This window comes from Magallana gigas, chromosome 5 (genome assembly GCF_963853765.1).
Source record: "Magallana gigas chromosome 5, xbMagGiga1.1, whole genome shotgun sequence".
NCBI classification, from domain to species: domain Eukaryota; kingdom Metazoa; phylum Mollusca; class Bivalvia; order Ostreida; family Ostreidae; genus Magallana; species Magallana gigas.
In genome coordinates this window covers 27,955,973-27,969,151 of record NC_088857.1, presented here as the reverse complement: position 1 = coordinate 27,969,151, position 13,179 = coordinate 27,955,973, and positions in this window count along the sequence as shown.

The window sequence follows — 13,179 nt, the reverse complement described above, 5'->3', positions numbered from 1 at the left end:
AACGCAATAATTTTGCGATTAAACGCAATGGTTTTTGCGATTAAACGCAATAATTTTGCGATTAAACGCAATGGTTTTTGCGATTAAACGCAATCGTTTTTGCGATTAAACGCAATTGTTTGCGATTTAACGCAAAGATTGTTGTGTTAAATGTCATGTTATTTGTTAACTTTTTTTTATCAGTCCCGAAGAATTAAGTTGGTTTTGATAATGGATACGGACACTCTTATCCACTTCTATTTCTCACTCGGATTAACTTATAATGATAAAGTAAGTTGTTTAGCTTTACAGCATCAGGTACTTCTTAGCGAACGTACACTAAAAAGAAGGCTTGCTGCTATGAACTTATACAGGAGAAAGAATAAGTCATCGCTAATCAGCGTTTCTGCATTTCTTTCCAAATTGATTGTTAAAGATGGCATGCAAAGTGGGTATCGATGGATGCACCAGCGATGTTTGCTAGCCGGATACAGGGTATCTAGAGAAACAGTTGCAGGTCTCCTTTCTATTCTTGATCCAGAGGGGGTTGAATTGAGAAAACGGAAAAGACTCCGTCGCAGGGAGTATTATGCGAAGGGACCTAATTATCTGTGGCATGTCGATTCGTATGACAAACTAAAGAATTATGGGATTTGCATAAACGGTTGCATCGACGGTTATTCGAGGAAAATTATATGGTGTGAAGTAACCAATTCAAGTAGCGATCCTCGTATTGTTGCTGGACATTTTATTTCATCGGTTGAAAAAATGTCAGCATGTCCCAGAAAAGTAAGAGGGGACCGCGGAACAGAGAATAAGGATATTGCAGACATGCAGAGTGTTTTAACACCCTATGGTACATTCGTTTATGGAGCAAGTACAGGTAACCAAAGAATAGAAGCATTTTGGCGACACTTGCGGATGGAATGCTGTCAGTTTTGGATTGAGTTCTTCGGGCACCTAAGAGATATCGGTGAATTTTCGGGAGACATCATAGATAAGAATCTTGTTCAGTTTGTGTTCATGAATTTTGTGCAGGTACGTTTACTAGTTTTTCTTTAGTTTGAAAAGGTAATTTTTTGAGATAAAGTTGCAAAATGTAACGATATTCATAACCTATACCGTCCCCTGTCTGTCTTTTAAGTTTCTATTGTGACCTTTGTATTATTGTACTTTTATTCAATGAAATCAAATCTTACTTCAATTACCGAGGTAAAAATACATATATTACCGTATGTAACTTAATTAATGCTTCATTTCAGGGGAGGGGGGGGGGTGCGTGGAGGGGGTAATTGTATTTGAATTTAGAGCTACTTATAAGTAATTAGGACACAGTAAAGTAAGTTACAACTGAATGTAATTTAAAAACTCATCGGGGCTAGCAGATGATTGTTTTATTTAATAAAGATAATTGACATGCATTCATTCTACTTTTTACCTCTGGGAAAGTAATATTATTAAAAGTTATGATTAATTTTTTTTTTGCGTGATAATACATTGGTCAACGATATTAGCCCAAGCGTTGATAATTGTGACTTCATAGATAAGATTTTTAAAAAAAATTGTTGACATGTTTTTCAATAAAAGCAGAAGAGTACGTTTTAGTTCTCGGTAGGTTCATTTCCTATAAATTACATCTGAATGAATTTATTGGTTGCGTTCTGTTGTTACTAAATCACACTTCAATTTATTTGCAACTGTAAGTCAATTTGTTTACCAAAATAAGAGAAAAAGAGACCCGTAAACTAAAGGTGTCTTGGGACTTGATTGAATTTTCGTTTTCTTTTATTCACATTTAGAATGACATCAATAAAGCAGTTTCTGTCTGGAATACGCATCGGATTCGTCCTACAAAAAATGGAAACGTCCCTGCAGGCAAACCTTGTATTCTATATTGTCTACCCGAACTAAATGGGACCAAAGATTATTCAGTTGAAGCTGATCAACACGTTCTTCAGATCTGCAGAAACCAGTGCCTATTTAATAGGAACACCCCAAATGACTCTGACATGCATGCGCTTATCAATCTCTTGATGGAAGAGAACGGCCTTATATTGCCTGAGTCTGTGGAAGAAGCATATGATCTGTATGTCACCCTACGTCTTATGGTAAACCAGGAAATACATATTTTGTAGACGTGTATATATATATACAATTTTTAAATTTGTTTAATGGTCAACATTATGAAAAGAAACTTTTTGCTTCCACTGCTTTCGATTCTGCAGTTCATTATATCTAAATAATAATCATTGACAGAGATTATGTTAATGCTTAAGATTAATGCTTTAGATTAAAAGAATAAATTTGCATTTTTCAAATACAGTATGTCTTGTTGTTATCGAATCACTTGCGTAGATATATTAGTTTCCAATATATTGACGTTCACCATATCGAAAATTCCGTCTTTTATCTCTAATATAAAGGTTGTTACTGACAGTGTACATAAATGTTTGAGGTTGTTTATTCTGAAACATAATAAGTCATCAGATTGAGAAAAAAGACAATGAAATGCATGCTTTCTTTAATGATTCATGCGGAATATGAAAGTGGCAGTGCATTGCCAAGAAAATACATATTTTTTGACAATAATCGCTACATGTACCTTCATACCTCGCAGGAATCATCAAAGAAAGTATTTTATTGTTTATATTTATATCTTTCTTTTTAATAACAAATTAATAAATAGACTGTAAAATGTAAGTAAAATTCACTAAATTACTGTTAATGTACATCATAACGTTAGCTAAAAAAGCTAGCCAAATAGTCTCCTATTTTAAAACTTTGAGTCTGACATCATCATGGTAACTTCGTGCAGTCCGTGTTTTTTTTTAGGAAGATTTTGACCAATCAATAAACGAGACGCTGGCTGTTTCTACAGAGCTATGAAATAACTCTAAGTTTCTCAAAGAAATAGAAAAAACCATATTCGGTAGATGTAAATATTTAAACAATGAAATGCTTTCTTTGGTGATTCATTCGGAATATAAAGGTAGCGACATTGCTGAAAAAAATACATAACCCGCTTAAGCGGGTTATGTAATTTTTTGTTGTTGCAATGATCGCTACCTTCATTACCCGAATGGATCCTCAAAAGAAAGCATTATATTGTTTTTAAAAATCAACATCTTTCTTGTAACTAGTTAATAAATTGATTATGAAAGGTAAGTAAAATTTACTGATTTACTGTTAAAGTACGTTAGCTAAAAGAAACAGCCAATTCGTCTCCTGTGAGACTGAGTCTGACAACATCATGATTATTTCGTACAGTCCGTGATTTTTTTTAAGGTCGCTATAGGCTTCCATCAATCGATAAACAGGGCGTGTCAATTTCAGTCCAGTCAATTTCTTGTCAGTTTCAGTCGCTGTAGATTTCGACCAATCGATAAATGGGCAATTATTACTTGGTAGATTTTAACATAATAATTTATGCTATTTATCATAAATCCAATATACGTGGATGTGGGGTCGGAAGCAAATTGAAAGGGGGGGGGGGGGCTAGACTAATCCTCAGAAATCTTGACAAGCATCTAAAAGAAAATTCTTACCTATCAATTTTTTTTTTTAACCCAAATCATGAAATTCCTAATCCTTGGAGGTGGGGCGGGGGGGGGGGGGGGGGTTGTATGCCCTATTACTCCAACTTCTCAATATTTCATGGTAAATTTTGGAACAATTGTGTTTGCTGCGAGAAAAAGTGTGTGTGTTGGGAGGGGGGGGGAGCTGAACCCTTTGATGCTATGTGACCAATGGTTAGGCCTAACTTTGCCAAAAAAAGTGGGTGGGGGGGGGCTAAGCCCCCCTAGCCCCCCCCCCCCCCCCGGTTCAAACGCTTATGCGTGGAAACGAATATTTATAGTCTAAGTTAATGAAACAGATGAATATGTCAATGAATTTATTTGTGTCATAACGTAAGAATGTTGTTACAAAATGAACCAAAAACAAAAAACCCACATGTACATGAATTTTTGTTAAACATAAAAGTCATTTAAGAATCAAAATATTTTTTCTCATCAAGAATTTTCAAAAGCTTGTTGCCTTTTGCATTTAAATCAAAATAAAAAAAATTAACATTTTTCCCGAATAAAGTTTTGAAAATTCACACGATATCCATCCTCAATACTTTAGTGTCAAGGACATTTTCAAAGTGCTCTCTCAACAGGAGAAAGTTATCGTAACTTCTTGACAGCTCCAAAACGCATCCACATGTATGAGCCACTGGACAGAGGGAAAAATCAGACATGGGAGGAGTGATTCGTACAGTGATCTTCTTTCCGATGATGATGTCCGATCCAGTGCAAAAACGCAAAAGCATGGTTAATTTTTCAGTCGTACACGTCTTCACATATCGTTTCAGAGCTTCAGCTGTTGCCTTCTCTGCCTTCGACATTTCCTCTGGGAAAACGAGCAAATTCAGAACTTTTCTGGTGGTGACTATGCTTTGTTCATACGTATCTTCCAGTTTATCTATCAGAGGCTTTAAATGACAACTTAAAATAGGAAACCAGCAGAGGGTAACAAAAGACGGCTTTTGAATAAGTTCATGGTGTGCCAACTCAACCACAAGCTTTCTGAAGTTGTCTTTGGAGGGATACACTCTAAGATTAAAATTCGAAAAGGCGTCGAGGAGTTCATTTTCATCTACACTATCAAAATTGTCGAGAGCATCTTTGATCAGACCTCTATCCATATCGGGTAAAAACCCCAAAAATGATTCGAGAAGCTCTTCATTTGACGGGGTCGTATCAAAAATACACTTTTCGAGAAAGATCCGGGAAATTTGTACTGGAAGGTATTTTTCTTGCTTAAAGCACAAGACAAGGGTTTTTGCTACTGCTTCCCATTCTTCTTGTTTCATAATGTGAACTGTCGTGGGAATCTTTACATCTGCTCCTTCCGTATGCTTTAAATAAAAAGTTTCCCAATATTCAGACATGGCGTCCCGGAACACGCCCCCAGAATCCTCCCCTTTCTCTGTTAAGATACTTAGTTCCAATGTGTCAGTTCTCAGATTCATTTCCTCCTTTAAGAAAAAATTCATGATGTCCGAGAATGCGCTACCTCTTCTAATGACAAGATTTTTCACACATGCTTTTGCAGGTAATGTTTCATCTAGGCTTTCAGAAATCTGAGGGGGCCCGAATACTATCTCTGGGTCATAAATGTAGTTCTGGATATCGAGTAAAACACTATCTGCAGGTACATTAGAAAGACTGACAACCTCCTCAGAGAATGCGTTTGTTAGGGACAAAGTTGATGCCAATGTCGCAGCTGCTAAATTATCTTCAGTGGTATGATTCTGTGTGTTGGAAGGTTCCATGCAGTTACCGGAAATATTCAGTGGATTTTCGGAGCTGACTGTTGCGATTTCAGGAACCACTTCAACATGAACATCAGTAAGTTGTGGATCGGGCAGTTCCTCTCCTCCTGAAGAATTTGGATCATCTACTGCAGAATCGCCCCCATCTCTCTGTTTCTTTGAGGTCATAAGGTATAATCGAAGGGTAGTCATCTTTGATTCTACGTACAAGTCGTTTATCGACTTACCATCAATGTCTCTTTGCGAAAAATCAGCCACTGAAAAGACAAAATCTTCGATTGTTCCCATTGGGGATTTTCCTTCTGGGAAAAAAAGGGGTTTGACTTCCTCCAGAATTTCACCCTTCTTGTACGATTTGGGGAGGTTCAGTTTTCTTGTACCACCACCTCTAGGCGTTCTTATTTGTTTACCTGCATGGATCCAACCAACTTCCACTTTACGCATATGTTTGTTTGCACTCTTATTTCCAAATCTAGACATGTGCGTTTTCTGTTTTTTTGCCGTTGAGGTAGAGGGTCCTTCATCACTGGAGCTGTTACTTTGAATATCATTCCCTTGTATACCCATTTTTTGACGCAGCGTTTTAAGAAGAGATGACTTTGGTTTTCTTTTTTTGTTCTTTGTTTCCTCAAGATGAATTTTCAAATTTACCCTATCTCCGATTCTAGGTAAAAACTCTGCAATGTCCTTATCGTTCATTCTAGCAAGGACGGCGAGCGTTATCTACAAAACAATTTCGTTGCCATTTAATCAAATATTGATTGAAACGAAAAATCATAGATATTTACGGTTTTTATATTTGATTATAGGATGCTGAAACTTTTGGTCCAACCATACATCAATGAACTTATTCAAATAAGCTTGAACAGGAACACACCCGCGCGCGCGCACACGCACACACGCATACACACACACAACACACACACTATGTCTATGTTTGCATGTCTCTCTTTCTGATTATATCTATTCCTACTTTAATATTAATACATATTTTCCTCAATGTCGGTTTAGGGTGTATCATGCATCGAAATCGTCGTTTAACGCGCGTAAAAAATATTTAAATGTTTAATGGGGAAAATTGTATGGTTTTAAGAATATTAAAAAAATTAAACTCTTTTCAAATTGTAGACTATATGTTCATAGAGAAAATGGGCCTGGTTGGTAAAAGCAAAGAAACATATACTACAGTCTAAACGAGAGAGAGAGAGAGAGAGAGAGAGAGAGAGAGAGAGAGAGAGAGAGAGAGAGATTATAAAATTTAGATATTTACCTTCTGTTCTTTCATTTTATGTATTATTTCATCATTTACTAGCTGTCTGAGAAAGTCTTCTAACTCAGGCTCCATCTTCAACGACTACAATAGACAATGGAAAAAAAGTTCAGTTTACGTCGGCGTCCGGTCGTTGACAACTTCAAAAGATCAAGCCGCATACCCGAATAGAATCATGCAGCCGGCAATATCAAAGACTGTTTTAAGTCCTAAAAATGCTAGAGAGAAAGAGAGAGAGAGAAAGAGAGAGATAGAGATCATCGAGGGGGAGAGAGAGAGAGAGAGAAAGAGAGAGAGAGAGAGATAAGAATGTAGAATAAAATATGTTCAAATAAAAAGTGTTTACGCCAAAACAAGAAAGATAAGAGATATAAATAATGCAGTTAAACTAAATTACTTATGAACATTCATTTCATAATAAAATATCAATGGTCTTACCTCTTTTCGTTCCAAAATCTCTCCTCTTCTTTTCGTTTAATGTAATTCCAAATTTTAACATTTGAATTAAAGAAAAAATTCATTGCGTTCAATTGCAAAAATCATTGCGATTAAACGCAAACATTTTTGCGTTTTAACGCAATAAACTTTGCGTTTAATCGCAAAAGTATTGCATTTAATCGCAAAAATTATTGCGTTTAATCGCACAAATGTTTGCGTTTATTTGCAAAAATCATTGCGTTTAAACGCAATAATAGCTTTGCGTTTAAACGCAATAATATTTTGCGTTTAAACGCAATACTTTTGCGTTAAAACGCAAAACTTTGCATTTAATCGCAAACTTTTGCGTTAAAACGCAATGTTCTTTGCGTTTAAACGCAAACCTTTGCGTTAAAACGCAATGTTCTTTGCGTTTAAACGCAAAAGCTATTACGTTTAATCGCAGTCTTTTGCGTTTAAACGCAAACCTTATTGCGATTTAACGCAAAAGATTGCGATTAAACGCAATAGTTATTGCGTTTAAACGCAAAAGAAATTATTTTTTCTATTAAGCTGGCCTCAACAAGCTTCCGTATTAACTTACTATTTTATTATAAGTTATTATAAGTGAAAACCAGAAATTGAGTCTTTGTGATGTGTCAAGTGTTGTCATCAAATTACGCACTTGGTACATATACTTAAGTGTACATGTATATATAAGCAAATGCAAAAATTGCGATTTAACGCAAAAATCATTGCGTTTAATCGCAGAATCATTGCATTTAATCGCAAAATTATTGCGTTTAATCGCAAAAATTATTGCGTTTAATCGCAAAAACTTTTGCGTTTATTCGCAAAATATATTGCGTTTAAACGCAATAATAGCTTTGCGCTTAAACGCAATATTTGTTTTGCGTTTAAATGCAATATTTTTGCGATTAAACGCAATACATTGCGTTTAAACGCAATCCACTTTGCGTTTAATTGCAATACTTTTTGCGTTTTATCGCAATCTTTTGCGTTTAAACGCAAAATACATTGTGAATAAACGCAAAAGATTGCATTAAAACGCATTAACTACTGCGATTTAATGCAATATAAATTAATTTATTTACTGAACTGGCCTCAATAAGCTTCCGTATGCATCAGCTGAAGGCGCATCCATTTTGTTGCTGTTGTTGTTTTGTATTCATACGCGCCGCTTCATTTACATTATTAACACTTTTGATCAATGACACTTCACATTTTTTTTATTTGAAAATGTTTAAATACGGAAGCTTAATGAGGCCAGCTTAGCAGAAACAATAATTTCTTTTGCGTTTAAACGCAATAACTATTGCGTTAAATCGCAATCTTTTGCGTTAAATTGCAAAAAGTTTTGCGTTTAAACGCAAAAGATTGCGATTAAACGCAATAGCTTTTGCGTTTAAACGCAAATGTATGCGTTTAAACGCAAAAATATTGCGTTTAAACGCAAAAAATTATTGCGAATAAATGCGAATAAATGAAAATACATTTGCAATTAAACGCAATAATCGTTGCGTTTAATCGCAAAAGGTATTTTAAACGCAATATTATTGCGTTTTATTGCAAAACTGTTTTTAAATTTGAACATGACTTTTTTATTCTTTATTACTCTATATCTAATGGTTTTTCATATTGTTTCTCATAAATAGAATCTTTTTTATCCAATAAAATCAAAGACTCCGCACATACACTGTTCAACTTGCGTTCATAATGCTTCATTATAGCATTGTCAAATGAAAGTGAAAATGTTTATTCAATATGACGGACTGATTTGGCATCTTTATGTAATTGTTATATCACTGATTTGATTAAGTGATATCACCTATTCAAAAAAGTGATAGCATTAATAAGAATAGGTATTATCACCTATTAGTCAACTATTTATCTTGTGAATTGATGAAATGTCCTGTAACATATCGAGAAGATCATCGCTACTCGAATGAGTTGCATCACAGCATGAAATTTTCCTAATATAGCCATCAATACATCTGTTTATGCAAGTTCCATTTGTTTTTAATTTATTTGTCACACGAATCGACATGCCTCCATTAATAAGGCCCCTTGTCATTATGCTCTTTGCGAAGGAGTCTTTTTCGTTTTTTCAATTCAACTGTTTTTCACAGTCAAGAAACAATGTATCCGGCTAGCAGGCTTGGGGTAATGCTATATGTAATGGTAATGCATTGCAATGCATTACATGTTTTCAAAGTAATGCGAGTAATGTGTAATGCCACAAATTTAGCATTACAAATAATGCTAATGTAATGCATTACTTTCCAAATTCTAGTGTAATGCTGGCATTACATGGCATTACTTTGCATTACTATGCTTTTCTATGCATGTTCATTTTTATTTTAAAATTGTGATGAATTGAATAAATTGTATTGGATTAAAAATTGTTTTAAAGAAGAAAAAGTCATTCTTGAGATAAAGATATTTTGATTGTATGATTTAAAAAAAAATTAAATCCATTCTTAAATTGTCAATATAACTAGCTGTAACATTTTAAGAATGTTGTTATTCAGAATTTTATATCATTTGAAAAATTTACTCCAACTAGTTGTGCATTCAATGAATTCTTTACTGTGAAGATTGTGTAAACAACACACAATGCCCCCAGGACAATCTAAGTAGTATCAAAACATTCTATTGTTTTAATAGGTGCTAAACACCCTGATCTCCGTCCTGTGTTCCATTAGGACAGAGAACAGACATATGCCCTTAAAAGCAAAAAAGAATGCATTAAAAAGAATGCACTGTCCAACCATGCTCTCTGAAAGCTTAAAAATAACTTCCAGTATTATAACCCATTTGAAAATAATAATTTTACTCTCTCTCTCTCTCTCTCTCTCTCTCTCTCTCTCTCTCTCTCTCTTGTATAAATAAAAACAAATAGTTTGGACTGATAGAAAACACAAGATTCGTGTATTTTTTCTATTACTGTCTGGACACTTATATCTTAGATTTTCAAACCCGACAGGATGCAGTTCAAAAATGAAATCTTTAAAACTTCGCTGATCATAAAGCGCAACAGCAATCTTGTTCAAGTCATTAAATTTGAGCCTGATACTAGTAGTAAACATGAACCTGTAAAAATGTTTTAGTGTGTTTTATATATAAAACATTCGAAAAAAATTTCAATCAGCAATTAAATTACTTTTTCAAAACTTATTGTCAACTTTTCACAAAGTAATGGTAATGGTAATGCATTACTTTACTCATGTAATGGTAATGTAATGCATTACTTCAAAAGAATTAAGTAATGGTAATGGTAATTTAATGCCCAAATTCATGAAGTAATGGTAATGTAATGCATTACTTTACAATGTAATTCGCCCCAAGCCTGCCGGCTAGTAAACATCACTGGTGCATCAATCAATAGCCATTTTGTATCTATTTGGAAACAAATATAAGCAAAGACTTATTTTCTCTCTTGTCTTTATTTATAGCGCGATCCTTCTATTCAGGATACGTTTGCTTAGAAGTGCTTGATGCATTCAAGCTATGACAACTTACTATTTCATTATAAGTTAATCCAAGTGAAAACCAGAAATTGAGTCTTTATGAAGTGCCAAGTGTTGTCATCAAATCGAGGACTTGGTACATAAGTGTATATATAAGCAAAGGAATTAATTGCGATTTAACGCAAAAATCACTGCGTTTAATCGCAAAGCTTCCGTAATTAAATGATATGAAGATAATAATTTTTCTATTGATCGACGTATCAAAGAAAAAATTGACCGGAAAACTTTTTCATACACATTGATACGGAAGCTTATTGAGGCCAGTTCAGTAAATAAATTACTTTATATTGCGTTAAATCGCAATAGTTATTGCGTTTTAATGCAATCTTTTGCGTTTATTCGCAATGTATTTTGCGTTTAAACGCAAAAGATTGCGATAAATTGCAATAACTATTGCGATTAGACGCAAAGTGAATTGCGTTTAAACGCAAAGTTTTGCGTTTAAACGCAATGTGTTGCGTTTAATTGCAAAAGTATTGCATTTAAACGCAAAACAAATATTGCGTTTAAACGCAATATATTTTGCGAATAAATGTAATAATTTTTGCGATATAACGCAATAATTTTGCGATTATATGCAATGATTTTGCGATTAAACGCAATGATTTTTGCGTTATATCGCAGTCTATTCATTTGCTTATATACCGGTATACACTTACAGTACTGATCAGACCCAACCTAACAGAAAGTAAACCCCAACTAAACCCTGGGTTTACTTTCTGGGTTTACTCTGGGTTTACTAGAGTGGACCCAGAGTAAACCCAGAGTGGACACAGAGAGTAAACCCCGATCAGAAGTATACCCTGAAAGCAGACTCTACATGTGTATTCGGAATATACAAGGGGCAGGAATCACAGGCAGTAGGGTGATAAGATAAAATACAGGTCTGCTTCACACTTCAGCAGTATAGTTGACTCCAAAAGCAATTCTCGAGTAAACCCAAAGTAAACCCACAGTAAACCCCGACTGGACCCAAATTTTCTAAAAGTAAGCCCAAAGTAAACCCAGAAAGTAAACCCGGGGTTTAGTTTGGGTTTACTCTGGTGTTCGGTTGGGTCTGATCGGTACTGTAAGTATATGTACCAAGTGCGTAATTTGATGACAACACTTGACACATCACAAAGACTCAATTTCTGGTTTTCACTTGGAATGATTTATAATGAAATACATGTAGTAATTTAAAGCATCAGGCACTTCTAAGCAAACGTATCCTCAAAAAAAAAAGGATCGCGCTATAAATAAATACAAGAGAGAGAATAAGTCTTTGCTTAAATTTATTTCCAAATTCTTCTTTAGAGATGACATGCAAAATGGCAATTGATGGATGCACCAGTGATGTTTACTTGCCGGTATCTAGACTGTGAGAAACAGTTGAATTGAAAAAACGGAAAACACTCCTTCGCTTAGAGCATTATGTCAAGGGGCCTTATTAATAGAGGCATGTCGATTCGTGTGACAAATTAAAACAAATGGAACTTGCACAAACAGTTGCATTGATTGCTTTACTATGAAAATTTAATGTCTCGAAGATATTACCGAATTGAATAGGCGATAAAACCTTTTCAAAAAGTAAAATCATCTATCTGAATAGGTGATTTCATCTATTCAAACTCAAAGAATGATACATATATCTTTTTGTCAAATATGTGATATCCCTTGTTCAATTTACAAGATAAATACATGTAGGTGATTGATGGGTGATAATACTTTTTCTAATAAATGCTATCACTTTTTGAATATGGGATATCACTAATTCAAATCAGTGATATAACAATTACAATAAATGCCAAATCAGTCCGCCATGAATTCATTTGCTTATATATAACACTTAGTATATGTACCAAGTCCTTGATTTTATGACAACACTGGACACATCACAAAGACTCAAATTCTGGTTTTCACTTGGATTAGCATATAATGAAATAGTAAGTTGTCATAAATTGAAAGCATCAGGCACTTCTAAGCAAACGTATCCTGAAAAGAAGGATCGCGCTATTTATAAATACAAGAGAAAAAAATAAGTCTTTGCTTATATTTGTTTGACTTTCCAAATTTTTCCTTAAAGATGACATGCAAGATGGCTATTGATGGATGCACCAGTGACGTTTGCTTGCCGGATACTTGGTATCTAGACTGTGAGAGATACAGTTGAATTGAAAAAACGGAAAAGACTCCTTCGCAAAGAGCATTATGCTAAGGGGCCTTTTTAATGAAGGCATGTCGATCCGTATGACAAATTAAAACAAATGGAACTTGCACAAACAGTTGCATAGATGGCTATACTATGAAAATTAAGTAATTTTTGAAAATTTGGTAATATCTTGGATACAATAAATACTAAAAAGGACACCTCATTGTTCAATAACATGTACTTATTATAATGTAATGAAACTTTATTTTTTCAAAGCCTATAGATTTGTCATCATTGTCTTGCGATTGTGTTTAATACTCTGTAACAATTCTCAATCTTAAATGTCAAAACGTCCTTCGAACTGTCGGTTTTTCACTATTTTCCTTATTTATTAGGTTAATAAAAACTCGAAATATTTATGCACAGTGTCAGTAATAACCTTAATAAACAAAGGCCACAAAAAGTATTTTTATAGCGTGCGATATGCTGTACGGTCATACATGTGCATAGGCGT